The sequence below is a fragment of the Bufo bufo genome, chromosome 2, assembly GCF_905171765.1.
Source record: "Bufo bufo chromosome 2, aBufBuf1.1, whole genome shotgun sequence".
In the NCBI taxonomy this organism is placed as follows: domain Eukaryota; kingdom Metazoa; phylum Chordata; class Amphibia; order Anura; family Bufonidae; genus Bufo; species Bufo bufo.
The window spans coordinates 205,271,458-205,289,110 of NC_053390.1; positions in this window are offsets into that span (position 1 = coordinate 205,271,458).

The window sequence follows — 17,653 nt, forward strand, 5'->3', positions numbered from 1 at the left end:
TTTTTATTTTTTGTCACAAGTTAGTGGAAAATGATGATTATTTTTTTTTCATACAAAGTCTTATATTCCACTAACTTGTGACAAAAAATAAAAGCTTCCATGAACTCACTATGCCCATCAGCGAATACCTTGGGGTGTCTTCTTTCCAAAATGGGGTCACTTGTGGGGTAGTTATACGGCCCTGGCATTCTAGGGGCCCAAATGTGTGGTAAGGAGTTTGAAATCAAATTCTGTAAAAAATGACCAGTGAAATCCGAAAGGTGCTCTTTGGAATATGGGCCCCTTTGCCCACCTAGGCTGCAAAAAAGTGTCACACATCTGGTATCTCCGTACTCAGGAGAAGTTGGGGAATGTGTTTTGGGGTGTCATTTTACATATACCCATGCTGAGTGAGAGAAATATCTTGGCAAAAGACAACTTTTCCCATTTTTTATACAAAGTTGGCATTTGACCAAGATATTTATCTCACCCAGCATGGGTATATGTAAAAAGACACCCCAAAACACATTCCTCAACTTCTCCTGAATACAGAGATACCAGATGTGTGACACTTTTTTGCAGCCTAGGTGGGCAAAGGGGCCCATATTCCAAAGAGCACCTTTCGGATTTCACTGGTGATTTTTTACAGAATTTGATTTCAAACTCCTTACCACACATTTGGGCCCCTAGAATGCCAGGGCAGTATAACTACCCCACAAGTGACCCCATTTTGGAAAGAAGAGACCCCAAGGTATTTCGTGATGGGCATAGTGAGTTCATAGAACTTTTTATTTTTTGTCACAAGTTAGTGGAATATGAGACTTTTTAAGAAAAAAATAAATAAAAAAAAAATCATCATTTTCCGCTATTTTGTGACAAAAAATAAAAAGTTCTATGAACTCACTATGCCCATCAGCGAATACCTTAGGGTGTCTACTTTCCGAAATGGGGTCATTTGTGGGGTGTTTGTACTGTCTGGGCATTGTAGAACCTCAGGAAACATGACAGGTGCTCAGAAAGTCAGAGCTGCTTCAAAAAGCGGAAATTCACATTTTTGTACCATAGTTTGTAAACGCTATAACTTTTACCCAAACCATTTTTTTTTTTTACCCAAACATTTTTTTTTTATCAAAGACATGTAGAACAATAAATTTAGAGCAAAATTTATATATGGATCTCGTTTTTTTTGCAAAATTTTACAACTGAAAGTGAAAAATGTCATTTTTTTGCAAAAAAAATCGTTAAATTTTGATTAATAACAAAAAAAGTAAAAATGTCAGCAGCAATGAAATACCACCAAATGAAAGCTCTATTAGTGAGAAGAAAAGGAGGTAAAATTCATTTGGGTGGTAAGTTGCATGACCGAGCAATAAACGGTGAAAGTAGTGTAGTTCCGATTTGTAAAAAAGGGCCTGGTCTTTAGGAGGGTATAAACCTGTGGTCCTTAAGTGGTTAAATACCAAAAAATATATAACTCATCCATTTACTCACAGAGAGGCAGTGATATTTTATGCCTTGTGTCAAAGAGATAGTCTGAAAGGTATGGGAAGTCATGACTAAGGTATGGGAAGGTGGGGTAGAGTTAGCAATGGGCAGACACACCCATGAAAGGGAAAAAAATCTCTTGTGTAAAAGGGTGGAAAATGAGGGCTAATGTTAAGGGTGTTACTTTCCTGGCAAAGAGGGATAAGATTTTGAGACACGTAAGGAGACTCAACGCAGATATAGTAGTCTTGCAGGAGACCCTCTTGACCCAAAGGGAGATAGTCAACCAACATTAACCGGACAGGATTTATCTAAAAAAACGGACCCACTCAGGGTCATAATTATTGCCCAAAAAATGGACATGACTTTCATATATATGAAAATCCAACAAGCTTTATTATAAATATACATAAAAAATATACATACATACACAGTAATAAGAAAGGCAGCGCAAGGCGGGACACACGGATGGGGAACAGGACCCAAGGAGAGGCCGGGAGATCAGTACACCAAGAGACAGGGAGAAAGAATGCTGGCTAGAGAACCATACCAAAAAACCTCATGGCAGCAACGCCCCAAACATAGTACAAAGGCGGTTGTAAAAATATTGAGGTTAGGTAAGAGGACAGATTTCGCATACCCTGTATGGTGTATCGATCTCTCGGCCGACTCCTGACCCAACGCTGTTTCGCCAGTAGACCTGGCTTCTTCCGGGGAGATAGATAAGATGGAAAAAACATTGGTGGGACAGGTCTTTGGGTCTCCTGCAAGAGAAAAAAAACAGGCGTACTTAATAACAAAATTCCCATGCCACATTAATCAGTTGAATATGGATACTGATGGCAGGTGGATGTTAATTAAAATGGGCCTTCCTTGTATAGAAATATTGATCTACTGTATAATGCCTATGCACCTAACGTTAATCAAAATAAATTCCTTAGAGAAGTGAGCACGTTGAAAGATCAAGAACCCAATCTCTTAAAAATTATGGGAGGTGATTTTAATGAGGTCATGAGCTATAGGAAAGATAGATCTACGATCGGGACCCAAACCAATACTTATCTTTCAGAATACGTGCAGGTTATTGATGCAATTGACCCATGGCAGACATTTCATCCAGTTGAGAGATAATTTACTTTCTATTCACCCGTACATAGCACCCTTTCACAAATTGATTATGTATTTGCTTCAAGACAGATGATGAATATAGTGGTTGGGGCAGATATTCTAGATAGGGTCATATCAGATCATGCTCCTATAAGTTTAACATTGGGAGGTCTAGTAAGGAAAGGGAAAGGTGGGATGACTTGGAGATTCACATTTCAGTTAAGTAATAAACCTAAATTTGTTGAGTCACTCAAACAATGGTGGAAAACTTTTAAAAATGAGGAGGAAAAAAGTGATCCTATATTATTCTGGGAAATGGCTGTTGTTAGAGGGCAGATAGCCTTACGGTACAAAAAAAATTACCAAAATTACTGGAAGTCAAGCCTCGAATATAGACAGGCATACAATAGATATAAAACAGGAGATATTGAGAAGATGTTAAAAAAACAGCGTTTTGTACCCAGTGGCGTGCCCAGGGTGTTTGGCACCCGGGGCGGGTCATTTCTCTGGCACACCCCCCCCCAATACTTGACCACATACCTCTTACATCCAGGGATATCTCCTGTCATGTAGACCTTCTCTTTCCTCTTCTTCTCCGTTAGACCGCCATGATTCTTTCAGCCGCATCTTGTCTCTACAGAGTTAGATTTAAAAGATTTTCCATCAACCTCCCCATCCTGGTGTCCCCACAGTGTCATCCTGCTGTCACGCCCAATAGTAATTTCCCCCAAACAGTAGTGTCCCCCACGCTGCCCCCCACACAGTAGTGTCCCCCACACAGTAGTGTCCCCCATGCTGCCCTCCATACAGCTGCCCTCCATACAGACACGTTAGATTTAAAAAAATTTCCATCAACCTCCCCATCCTGGTGTCCCCACAGTGTCATCCTGCTGTCACGCCCGATACTGTGCGAGTTGTGCCCCCCAATGCCCCAGGTACTATACTGCTGAAAAAATAGTGACCCTAATAGTGACCCTAATAGACATAATTGGAGTCCTTTATCAAACTGGTGTAAAGTAGAACTGGATTTCCAAAAGAGCTCTTAAATATCAAAGGTGGAATCTGATTGGTTGCTATGGGCACCTAAGCCAGTTCTACTTTACACCAGTTTGATAAATTACCCCAAATGTCCCTATAGTGTCTACAGCAGCTATAATGTCCCCTAGAGTGCCCCCAGTAATAATAACCCCTTATATTGTGCTCCAGGTAATAATCCCTGTATAGTGTCCCCAGAAATAATAGAATGGCCCCTACAATGCCTCCTTAATAGCAAGGCCCCCATGCTGCCCCCCACACAGTAATTTCCCCCATACTGCTCCCCACACAGTAGTGTCCACCACACAGTAATTTCCCCCAAACAGTAGTGTCCCCCACGCTGCCCCCCACACAGTAGTGTCCCCCATGCTGCCCTCCATACAGCTGCCCTCCATACAGACACGTTAGATTTTAAAAAATTTCCATCAACCTCCCCATCCTGGTGTCCCCACAGTGTCATCCTGCTGTCATGCCCAATACTGTGCGAGTTGTGCCCCCCAATGCCCCAGGTACTATACTGCTGAAAAAATAGTGACCCTAATAGTGACCCTAATAGACATAATTGGAGTCCTTTATCAAACTGGTGTAAAGTAGAACTGGATTTCCAAAAGAGCTCTTAAATATCAAAGGTGGAATCTGATTGGTTGCTATGGGCACCTAAGCCAGTTCTACTTTACACCAGTTTGATAAATTACCCCAAATGTCCCTATAGTGTCTACAGCAGCTATAATGTCCCCTAGAGTGCCCCCAGTAATAATAACCCCTTATATTGTGCTCCAGGTAATAATCCCTGTATAGTGTCCCCAGAAATAATAGAATGGCCCCTACAATGCCTCCTTAATAGCAAGGCCCCCATGCTGCCCCCCACACAGTAATTTCCCCCATACTGCTCCCCACACAGTAGTGTCCACCACACATTAATCTCCCCCAAACAGTAGTGTCCCCCATGCTGCCCCCCACACAGTAGTGTCCCCCACACAGTAGTGTCCCCCATGCTGCCCTCCATACAGTAATGTCCACCACGCTGCCCCCACACAGTAGTGTCCCCCACGCTGCCCCCCACACAGTAGTGTCCCCCACGCTTCCCCCCACACAGTAGTGTCCCTCACACAGTAGTGTCCCCCACGCTGCCCCCACACAGTAGTGTCCCCCACACAGTAATTTCCCCCACACTGCCCCCCACAGTAGTCCCCCCACACAGTAGTGTCCCCCACACTGCAGTGTCCCCCACATTGCCATCCCTCCCATAATAAATTGCCCCCTCACTGTGTCACACAGTATCCCACCATATTCCCCCCACATCCTCCTGTGTGCACCCCCCTCATGTCCCCTAAAGTTGCTACATTGTAAAATAAAAGTTTGCCCCCACACGTCCTCTGTCCTGTGTGCACCCAGGCCCCCTCATGTCCCCCAAAGTTGCCACATTATAATATAAAATAAAAGTTTGCCCCCACATGTCCTCTGTCCACTCTGGCCCCCTCATGTCCCCCAAAGTTGCCACATTATAATATAAAATAAAATAAAAGTTTGCCCCCACATGTCCTCTGTCCACTCCGGCCCCCTGATGTCCCCCAAAGTTGCCACATAAAAGAAAAAAGAAAGAAAGAAACCCTAAAAGCTAAATACTTACCTGCACTTGCTTGCAGAGTCCCAGCACTGTGCTGCTGATTCCCGCCACAAGGGCGCGCGATGATGTCATCACGCGTGCCTGCGCCCGGATTTCACTACCGCATAGGCTTCAGGTCTACTAGGCCTGAAGCATGTTGCGGTGATCAGCGGCGGGGAAGGGAACTATGCGCTCCACTCCCTGCCCTGCCGCAGTATGTGGGACTGGGTCACGGGTGTCAGCACTTCAGCAATGAGCGCTTCCATCTGTATTGATGGCAGGGGGGCCCGGGCTGCCAACTCCCGAGCCATTTTAATTTTTTTGCTGTCAGTGGGCTGGCTCCAGTAACAGCAGGCAGTGTGGGGGCGGCGCTCACTCACTGACGTCACACGCCTGCTCCTCCCACTAGGCGGCGCAGGCGCGTGACGTCAGTGAGTGAGCGCTGCCGCCCGCACTTGTTACTGGAGGCTGGAGGGTGGAGGGAGGAGGCAGGAGCTGAATGTAAGGTAGTATTTTAGTAAAGAGATGAGCGCTGTGCCTGTGCTAAAATTAAAGTTACTGTCTGCAGCCTGCACGGCTGCACCGATTTATTAATGTATACTACTGTGAGTGGCGGGGGGGGATCTATATGGATGACGTCATGACGGCACTGTTATAGGGAGGGCGGGGGATCCGTGGATGGCACTGTTATGGGGGGGGGGTCTGTCATGTGGATGACACTTATGGGGGGGGCCGGGGGGTCTGTGGATGACACTTATGGGGGGGATCTGTGGATGGCACCATTATGGAGGGGGATCTGTGAATGGCACTGTTATGGAGGGGTATCTGTGGATGACACATAGCATAAGATGCTATATACGGTATGTGTCATCCACAGATCCCCCTCTATAACAGTGCCATCCACAGATCCCCCCATAACAGTGCCATCCACAGATCCCCTCCATAACAGTGCCATCCACAGATCCTCTCCATAACAGTGCCATCCACAGATCCCCTCCATAACAGTGCCATCCACAGATCCCCTCCATAACAGTGTCATCCACAGATCCCCCTCTATAACAGTGCCATCCACAGATCCCCCCATAACAGTGCCATCCACAGATCCCCCCATAACAGTGCCATCCACAGATCCCCTCCATAACAGTGCCATCCACAGATCCTCTCCATAACAGTGCCATCCACAGATCCCCTCCATAACAGTGCCATCCACAGATCCCCTCCATAACAGTGCCATCCACAGATCCCCTCCATAACAGTGCCATCCACAGATCCCCTCCATAACAGTGCCATCCACAGATCCCCTCCATAACAGTGCCATCCACAGATCCCCTCCATAAAAGTGCCATTCACAGATCCCCTCCATAACAGTGCCATTCACAGATCCCCTCCATAACAGCGCCATTCACAGACGACCCCCCAGCGCCATAAATATCACTTGTAGACAAATCTGCATGTTGTTTCAAGGCAGCGTCTGGGGAGGGGCCAAGGGCGGGGCCAGGGGTGTGGCTGAAGGAGGGATCAGGGGGTGGAGCTGAAGGGGGCCCCGTCATGTATGCTGTACGGGGCCCCATGATTTCTATCAGCGGCCCTGGTCACCAACAAGATACAAGATTTTTTAAACACAGTAATAAATCGGGAAAAATGCCTACAAATCTGGCAAAATGTTATGCAAAGGAGATGCCCTCTCACCATATGAAAGCTATAAAAGATCTTAAGGGTCAAATTATAACAGACTAAGAGCTCTTGCACACGACGTATGGTTTTTTCAGTATTTTGCGGTCCGCAAAAAATGTATCCGCAAAAAATGCGGATGACGTCCGTGTGCATTACGTTTTTTGCGGAATGTAACAGCTGGCCCCTGATAGAACAGTAGATAGAACTTGTGATTTATGCGGACAATAATAGTACATGTTCTATCTTTGAACGGAACGGAAAAACGGAAATACAGAAACAGAAGGCATACGGAGTACCTTCCGTTTTTTTTTTTTGCAGATCCATTGAAATGAATGGTTCCGTAAACGGTCCGTATATGGAACACAAAAAAACGGAATGTAAACGGAAGAAAAAAAACGTTCGTGTGCAAGAGGCCTAAGGGTATATGAAAATACCTCCAGGATTTCTATGCTGAATTATATCAAAAAGAAAATGAAGACGAAAATTCGATTCTGCAGGTTCGCCCAATTTATTGGAAAAAATTTTTTCGATCCGAATTTATTTGCGGCGAATTGCGTTAAAAAAACGCCTATTTCCTGGCTGCAAAGAGCCTTTATAGTGGTTTAGAACACTGTGCCTTGCAGTAACAGGCATAGGGAGTCTGCTTTGGTAGTGAAATAATACTGTGAGTCCGTATGACATGCAGATGACAGGCGTCGCTCTTAGAAACACTGCACACTTCACTTATTTGGGCAGTCAGTGGGCCAAAACTGACAAAATAACTCAAGTATGAACACAGCCTTACAGGTCGATTTTAGCTCCAAGGAGAAGCGAACTCCTTTTACACTGTCGTCAGCTGATTCCACATAGATGTCTACAGAACCTGTTCTATTAAACACCAAGTAGAGTCCCCCAGACAGAGTAGAGAGGGTGTCAGCAGTAAGTTTGTGTTGACGTCACTGATTATTTTGCCCTTCCTCTGATTCATCAGAACAATAACCCCCAAAAAATGGATCCTGTCTGTGGAGCATCTGCCTTTGCTCGGTCAGCATTTGGTCAGTAATTCATCAGTATTGCTAATGCCAAAAAAAACAGGAGTGGATACAAAGCAGAGATAACTCGTGGATGGAATATTTGCATATCTTCTCTGTTTTGTGCCCACTCCTTCTTTTTGCTACCAAATCATAAGCCAATTCTGATGGGACCATACAGGCCTTACAGCTGCTACACAGACAGAATCCGTTGTGCGTCTCATTTTTCCTTCCTTCTGACATATCAGAAGAAGGGTCAAATAAATGATGATGTCAACCAGGCCGAAAAGCAAAATAGTTGCCCAGTCATGAAGTGGGGAGGGTGGGAACAGCATGAGAATTCCACAGAGTGGCCCTATGACATAGTGGTGAGGTGGAAGCAGCATGAGGAGGCAACAGAGTGGCAAAATGACAGTGTGGAGGTGGCAGCAGCATCAGGAGGCCACAGAGTGGCACAATGACAGAGTGCAGAGGTGGCGGCAGCAGCAGCATCAGGAGGAGGCCACAGAGTGGCACAATGGCAGTGTGGAGGTGACGGCAGCATCAGCATGAGGAGACCACAGAGTTACAAGGTGACATAGTGTGGAGGTGGCAGCAGCATGAAGAGACCACAGAGTGGCAAGGTGACATTGTGTGGAGGTGGCAGTAGCATCAAGAGGCCACAGAGTGATCTGGTGACAGAGTGTGAAGGTGGGTGGCAATACTAGTACCAGAGGGAAATGGTGGGTGAAAAAAGGAGCACTTGTCATCAGATGTGTGGCATCAGGCGGGTGGCAGCATCAGAATAGTAGCTAAGGCAGGTAGCCACAAGAAACCGGTCTCTTTTGTTAAAGTGATGGGTGATTGTAGACGTCCTTTGGCTGTATGGACCGAATTACGTCATCGTGGGTCTTGCAGTAAACATAATGAAGACGCTGATGACAACACAAGCAGACTTTTCCTTTACCATCTATTCACAATTAAATCAAGCAGCTTCAGTAAGTTGAAAATATTCATGTTTTTATCTGCTTTGTCTGCATTTGGCCTCCAGAGCACACAAGACATGACAGGAGAGCCTCTGCCTTGGAATTCAACTCCAGTTTCTTAAGATCAGCAGTTCCATCAGAATTGTACTTAACATTCTTGCTCCCTGTGCAAAGCCATAACAAAAGGACTCCATAGGCATACACATCAGAGGAAGCTGAAGCTGGTTGCCCCAATTTTAATTATGGAGCAGTAAACAGTGGAAAGCAAATAGAGGTGGCTGAACTCTGCTGTTCTGTATCTCTTGTGAAGTCAATGTCTCCAACTATGCCCCTCTCGTGATTTATAGCAAATACATTATTTTCATGTAGAAATCCAAGAATTATGTTGAAGGCATGAAGTTTATTCAAGCCATGTGCGACCCCTCTCATCACTGTCACGCTGTTCAGCACCTGGTTTGCCTGGGCGAACAGAGTCACACAGGGGAGGAACTGCTCCATGTCCTTCAGCAAGAAATTGAATCCTGGCTTTCTCCGCGACAACTCAAAATCGGAACCATGGTGACCGACAACGGGAAGAACATGGTGTCGCGGTTGCGTCAAGGAGAGTTAACCATGCGCCCTGCATGGCACACATGTTTAATCTGGTTGTCAAGCGGTTCCTGAAGTCTTCCACCCATCTGCAAGACATCCTAAAAATGACAAGGAAACTTTGCATGCAGCCACTCGTACACCGCAAAGCGCACCCTCCTTGAGCTGCAGCGGCAGAACGGCATCCCCAACATAGGCTGATATGTGACGTTTCCACTTTTTGGAATTCCACCTTCCATATGTTGGACCGACTATACGAACAGAGAAAGCTATCAATGATTTCTTGATCATCCAAGCGGACAGGAGTACTCCCCTGTGTAACTTCGATGTCAGCCAGTGGCATGTTCCTCTGCCATGGCTGCTGTGGCAGCGTGGTGGGTAGGAGCAGTTCCAGCTCTATCAGCAGTAACTTGAGTCTAGAGTCACTGAGGAGAAGCTTTCTTCACCCGCTTAGTGAAGAAACTACTCACCAGCAGCAGCAGCTAGACCTGGAGCAGTACCTGAACCATCAGGTGGTGGCATACTTGGACAGCAGCCTGCCACCCCACATTGAAGATCCATTGGACTACAGGGCAGCCAAACTGGATTTGTGGCCACAACTGGCAGAGTTTGCCCTTGAAACGCTGTCCTGCCCGGCCAGTAGTGTGGCATCAGAGCAGATGTTCTGTGCGGAGGGAGCCATAGTTACCCGAAGAAGAACTCGCCTCTCCACCCAAAATGTGGAGAGACTGACCTTTGTGAAGATGAATCAGGCGTGGATCAGCCAGGATTTTCACCCACCAATGCCTGATAGATCAGACTAGATCATCCATAGTGCCACACCAACACTTTGACAAAAGAGACAGGTTTCTTCTGGCTACCTGACTCAGCTATTAATCTGATGCTGTCACCTGCCTGATGCCACACATCTGATACCAAGTGCTCCTTCTTTCAACCATCATCTTCAGCAGGTACTGTTATTTCCACCTACCTCCACACTATGTCACCTTGCCACTCTGTGGCCTCCCGATGTTGCTGCCACCTCCACACTATGTCACCTTGCCACTCTGTGGTCTCCTCATGCTGCTACCACCTCCACACTATGTCACTTTGCCACTCTGTGGTCTCCTCATGCTGCTGCCACCTCCACACTGTCATTGTGCCACTCTGTGTCCTCCTGATGCTGCCGCCACCTCCAGACACTGTCATTGGGCCACTCTGTGGTCTACTCATGCTGCTGCCACCTCCACACTATGTCGCATTGCCACAGTGTGGTCTCCTGATGCTGCTGCCACCTCCACACTATGTCACCTTGCCACTCTGTGGCCTCCTCATGCTGTTGCCACTTGCACACTATGTCACATTGACTCCTTTTTCCCAGGCAAACGAGGTGAAGAACAGAATGACACCGCCGTGCACTGCACATGTGGTATGCTGGAGGGGCACTGTGATGTGTCCCTGCAGTGGAGGCTGAGGACACGGTGGAGGATAAGGAGGCAGAGGCAGACATTGTCGCAGCACCAATGGCATGAGAACATGGAGGCGGAAGCAGTGTCACCTGGCTAAGTTGCTGGTGTGTCTGTGCCAGAAGCACATTCACCCAGTGGGCCGTATTGGGCATGTATTGTCCCTGACCTTAGTTACAGCTCCGTCGGCGCTGCCATGCATCTTGGCAGACACTGACAGGCTCAAGTACTGGCGCACCTTTTGTTCTACATAAATGTGCAGGGCAGGTACTGCCTTTTTGTCAAAGAAATGACAGCTTGGGACTCTCCACCTCACCTCGGCACAAGCCATCAGTTCTCTGAAAGGTGCATAGTCCACCACTTGAAAAGGGAGGGACTGCGGCACCAGCAAATTGGAAAGGAGCACATTCCGCTTCTGCGCTGTTGGATGAGTGCACGCATACTGTTGTCTCTTGGCAATCGCTTTGGTGATCGATTGCTGACGGAATGACTAATGGGGAGTAGGAGGAGCAGGAGCATCAGGACCAGCGGATAATGGGAAGGACAGACAGCTCCCTTCGGTTGAGGTGGTGGAGCCTTGACTGCCTGAAACTGGGTGCATGCCACTGGGTGATGCAGCAGGTGCTGCGGCAGGCTGGACCACTACGGTTCTCCCAGGCCACTTTATGGTGACGCTGCATATGTTGAAGCAGGGCCGTGGTGCCAACATTGGCACCCTGGCCACGCTTTTCCTTCTGCCCACAGATTCTACATATGGCCATGTTTACCTCCTCCGGCGACTTAACAAAATACTGCCACACCGCCGACTGACTGCTACTGCCGCTCCTTCCGTGAGCCCGTACACAGCTACTTTCCGGGTAGGTAGGCTCCTGCGAAGCGGGTGGTCTACCCAGGGGACGTTTGGCTCCAGACCTCCCACTGCTGCCACCCTGCTGACTCCTAGCTATGCTAGCGACTTTCTGTCTCCGCCGCTCCCTCATGGGCAAGCTGCCAGACTGTTCTCCCTATGATGAAGCCCCATCATCACCCAGCTCCCAAGTGCGATCAGCTACATCATCATTATCGAGTACTGTCTGGACGTCACTGATGTCCTCCTCAACCTTCTCTGGGTAAGGAGCCTGACCGCTCGCAACACCAGCTCCCACGCCACTCTACTCATAACTAGTATTGAGCGAGCATGCTCAGCCGAACTGCTGTTCGGCTCGAGCATCGCTATGCTCGGAACTTGGCGGTACTCGGTCGAGTACCACATGTGCTCGAGCGCCATGCTTGAGTCTCCTCTCCGCACTTTTTGCAGCCAATAAACGTGCAGGTAAGTACTGCCCTCATTGTAATGCCAGTAGCCATGTTGGCTACTGGCATTACAGTGATTGGCTAGCCGGAACCCGTCATCGGGTGCTATATACAGTAGCACCCGATGACGCATGTTCGGCTCATTTGTAGTCAGGGAGATCTGCGCTTCAGAAGGGACAGATAGTGTAGGGAGTGTAATTGCAATCTTTTTAGTACAAAAACATTTCAAAAACCCAAAAGTCCTTTTAAGGACTATTGTGTGGGATGGCACACTGGCAGCATTTTATAGCTACAGTACCAAATATATTTTTTTACAGCATTTTCAATACTTTTTCTATAGAGGGTGTCTGCAGTGAATTGTGACATCTGTCCAATACCTTCTGTGTGTAAGGGCCAGAGTTTGGAGAGATATAAGTGAAAATTACTATATTTTTTCCATCATTTTCAATACTTTTTCTATAGAGGGTGTCTGCAGTGACTTGTGACATCTGTCCAATACCTTCTGTGTGTCAGGGCCAGAGATTGGAGAAATATACCGTTAATTGAAAATGTATATATTTTTTCCATCATTTTCAATACTTTTTATATAGAGGGTATCTGCAGTGACTTGTGACATCTGTCCAATACCTTCTGTGTGTCAGGGATTAGAGAAATATAAGTGAAAATTAATATATTTTCTTTTTTCCATACTTTTCCATACTTTTTCAATATACTGTGCTTGCTGTGAACTGTGACATCTGGGCCACATCTTGTGTGTCAAGCATGCATATAACATTTAATATGAAGAAGGCGTGCACTATGGGATGGGAAAGTGGCCGTGATGGTTCACGCAGAGGCCATGGCCTTGGGCGCGTTGAAACTTTGCCTGCTGCCAGAGCACAAGAAAAACAATCATCCACGATACCTAGCTTAATGTCCCAGTTTGCAGGGCGTCGCAGGACAAAACTTTTGAAGTCAGACCAGTGCGACCAGGTGGTTGGTTTGATTGGAGCAGATAATGCTTTCAGTCAGTTAAGCACCACCCTGTCTTCCACTAAGTCCTCTCCCTGATCCTACTTTCTCCCACCATGGAGAGTCTGGCCAAACAAGTGATCCCACACTCGGATATTCAGAGGAGCTCTTTTCATTACTTGATTTGGCCCTCTCACCAAGCACGCTTGAAGAGGGACATGAGATGTTGTGCCCTGATTCCTATCCTCTTGAGCATCCACAGTCACAAAAACATGACGGTACGGAACGGCAATTAGGTGTTAAACCCCTTAAGGACCGGGCTCATTTTCACCTTAAGGACCAGGCCATTTTTTTTTAATCTGACTAGTGTCACTTTATGTGTGAATAACTTTAAAACACTTTTACTTATCCAGGACATTCTGAGATTGTTTTTTCATCACATATTGTACTTCATTTATAAAAAAAATGGCAAATTTACCAAAAATGTTGAAAAATTTGCAAACTTCCAAGTTTCAATGTCTCTACTTTTATAATACATAGTAATACCTCCAAAAATAGTTATTACTTTACATTCCCCATATGTCTACTTCATACTTTGGATCATTTTGGGAATGCCATTTTATTTTTTGGGGATGTTACAAGGCTTAGAAGTTTAGAAGCAAATCTTGAAATTGTTCAGAAATTTTCAAAAACCCACTTTTTAAGGACCAGTTCAGGTCTGAAGTCACTTTGTGAGGCTTAAATAATAGAAACCACCCAAAAATGACCCCATCTAAGAAACTACACCCCTCAAGGTATTCTAAACTGATTTTACAAATGTCGTTAACCCTTTAGGTGATCCACAAGAGTTAATGGCAAATGGAGATAAAATTTCAGAATTTCGATTTTTTGGCAAATTTAGAATTTTAATCAATTTTTTCCAGTAACAAAGCAAGGGTTAACAGCCAAACAAAACTCATTATTTATGGCCCTGATTCTGTAGTTTACAGAAGCACCCCATATGTGGTCGTAAACTGCTGTACGGGCATGCGGCAGGACGCAGAAGGAAAGGAATGCCATACGTTTTTTGGAAGGCAAATTTTGCTGGACTGGTTTTTTGACACCATGTCCCATTTGAAGCCCCGCTATTGCACCCCTAGAGTAGAAACTCCACAAAAAGTGACCCCATTTTGGAAACTACAGGATAGGGTGGCAGTTTTGTTGGTACTTTTTTAGGGTACATATGATTTTTGGTTGCTCCATAGTACACTTTTTGTGAGGCAAGGTAACAAGATATATCTGTTTTGGCACCGTTTTTATATTTTGTTATTTACAACATTCATCTGACAGGTTATATCATGTGGTATTTTTATAGACCAGGTTATTACAGATGCAGAGATACCTAATATGTCTAGTTTTAGTGTCTCCATAGTCCGAGAGCCATAGTTTTTTCAGTTTTTGGGTGATTATCTTGGATAGGGTATTATTTTTGCGGGATGAGATGATGGTTTCATTGGCACCATTTTGGGGTGCGTATGACTTTTTGATCGCTTGGTATTACACTTTTTGTGATGTAAGGTGACAAAAAAATGGCTTTAAATGTGTTGTTTAATGTACTCAATACACTGTATTTCCATGCACCCCTTCCACCACAAAAAAGGGTATATGGTAAATCTTCCTTTTCTCACCCTCCTCCTTCTCTTCCATCATATCAATATGCTTATTTGTCGCATATAATGCCCTCGCATATAATTTTTTACAGTGTCAGCTCACCTTCAGGCCCTTGCATATAATGTTTTACAGGGTCAGCTCATCTACAGGCCCTCGCATATAATGTTTTACAGGGTCAGCTCACCTTCAGACCCTCGCATATAATGTTTTACAGGGTCAGCTCATCTACATTCTCTCGCATATAATGTTTTACAGGGTCAGCTCACCTGCAGGCCCTCGCATATAATTTTTACAGGGTCAGCTCACCTGCAGACCCTCGCATATAATGTTTTACAGGGTCATCTCACCTGCAGGTCTTCACCTACAATCTTTTACAGGGTCAGCTCACCTTCTGATGATGACAGCGAAGTCTTGCCTGTTAGTACTCTGGCACACATGGCTGACTTCATGTTAGGCTTCCTTTCCCACGACCCGCGCGTTATACACATTTTAGACAACATGGATTACAGGTTGTTCACCCTTCTCGACCCCGCTACAAAGAGAACTTCTCATCTCTCATTCCTCTGGTGGAGAGGACAAGCTAAACGGTGCTATAGCTTGAAAAATTGCTCCAAAATTGATAGGGCAGACATCCAAATGGATCGTCACCGTCACAGGGATGTGCGATCGCCTAGAAGTTATCTAGAGTCAACAAAGCGGCTGCAGGCCTTCACCTACAAATCCAGTCTCAGTAGCCAAGAGTCTGGTCAACACAATCCTCACCATGACGGCACACTGGGTGAAAGTTGTGGAAGCCGGAAGCAAGTTGGCTGCTGGCACCAGACTTGCCCTCCAATAGATCCTCGTTAATGGAAAGTGTACTCATTCCAATAACAGGGCCTCTTAAGAGTGCTGTATTGTTATTTATCGTCACTACCTCCCCGAGTCGGGAGTGGGTAATTGCCACGCGCCTGCTGCCTTCCTTAGATGCTTGTGCTTTAATTACTTTACCCACCCTCTCTTGGTGGTCCACAATTTGGAAAAAAAAGGGGCAATGTAACAACAGCCAATCATATTTTAGCCATTGACCTCCGTTGGATATGGTAGCCGTTTCTCAGGCTGCCTCTCTGGCATCAAACCCTGATTCCCCCTTACCCGTGGTCACCATGGTAGGCGCAGAAAATAACATCGAAAGTTGATAGGGCAAACATCCTAATGGATCGTCACCGTCACGGGGATGTGCAATCGCCCAGAGGTTATCTAGAGTCACCAATGTGGCAGCAGACCCTCACCCCTAAAGTTTTAGATGGTCAGATCAGCAGGCTCTTTCTCCAAATGTTTTTGAGGGTCCCCAGCAGTCCATCAATTATAATTTTTCAAGGGTGTGTATGATGCCCTCCTTTATGTGTAACAAAGGGTATTTTGGAGTGCCGGTTCCTTGTAATTTTTGTCAGCCCTTTCACTTAGTGCATAGGTTTTATGAGTGTAGAAGTCCCACTACCTGAACTATTGTACCACAATGTGAATGAGGCCCTCCAATAAGTGATATACAGGTTGTATTGGAGTACCTATTCCTTGTTTTCTTTGACAGCACTTGCACTTCATATACAAGTAAATATACAGGAAAGAATGTTTCTTAACAATTTTTCCAATTTTTTTCTTTTTTTCGGTTTTGTGCATATTATTGTCAGTCTGTAAAAGTGGCATACTATTCGGACAACATCGTTCCCAGCAGCAACCTGTGAGTACAAGATGCATCTAGACATCCTCCCCATGCTGTTCCAGAACCATTTCGGTGGTGTTTCCATTAATTTCTGACATTTTCCTATGAACCAGGCACCCTCCCCTCTTCAGAGCAGGGGTCCCTGATTTAATGCTCGGGTTCTCCCAATGACTTCCATTATACTCGGTGCTCGGCCGAGCACTCGAACATCCCCATGTGTTCGGCCCGAGCACTGTGGTGCTCGATCAACACTACTCATCACTACTTGCCCGCCTAGTGGAGGAAGCCGCGGATGTCTCCTCCATATCTTTGCTACTATCTGCTGACTGACCTCTAGTAGCTCGTCCTCGCCCTATAGTGGGGCTGAGCCCACAGCATATAATACTACTGTGGCTGAGGGACAGAAAAGGACAGAGGCAGGTTGAGGATAGGTGAGGGCACAGGGCCTTCTCTTAGGAAATGCCAACTAAGGGTTGTGTCTGACAAACCCACCGACTCTTGACTGGGTGTGTCGGATGTCACTTGGGACAAAGTGGATGACCGAGTCAACCATTCAACAACGGCTGGGTTGCTGGTCAAGACACGACCGCTAGATGACACCAGGAGCTCAGGCCTCTCGCTGTGACTCCTGCTGCCACGCCCCCTTACTCTGCTGGGTCCTGTGCCTGCGCGAGAAACAATTAGGCCCCTGCCACTCCCCTGTACAGGGCCTGGCACTTCTCTATCTAACATACTGTTTGATAAAAAAAAAATAATAATAACATGGAAATTAAAACACCCCAAAAAAGTCTGTAATTTTCTCACTTCAACACACTACGGCTAATAAGCCCTTTTCTTCCCACTAATACTTGCCAAAAATGGCTGTAATTTTCTCACTTTACCACAAAACAGCAAATACTTTTTTTGTGCCACTTATACACGCAAAAAAGGGCATTAGAACATATAACTGCACCGCTAAATGGCAAATATATTTTTATTTCGCACTGATACATGGCAAAAATGGCTTTAGAACATATAACTGCAATGCTGAACGGCAAATACATTTTTATTTTGCCACTAATACACAGCAAAAATGGCTTTAAAAAATTAAACTGCACCGCTGACAGGAAAATATATTTTTTCTTTTTCTACTAATACAAGCCACAAATGGCTTTAGAACAGAT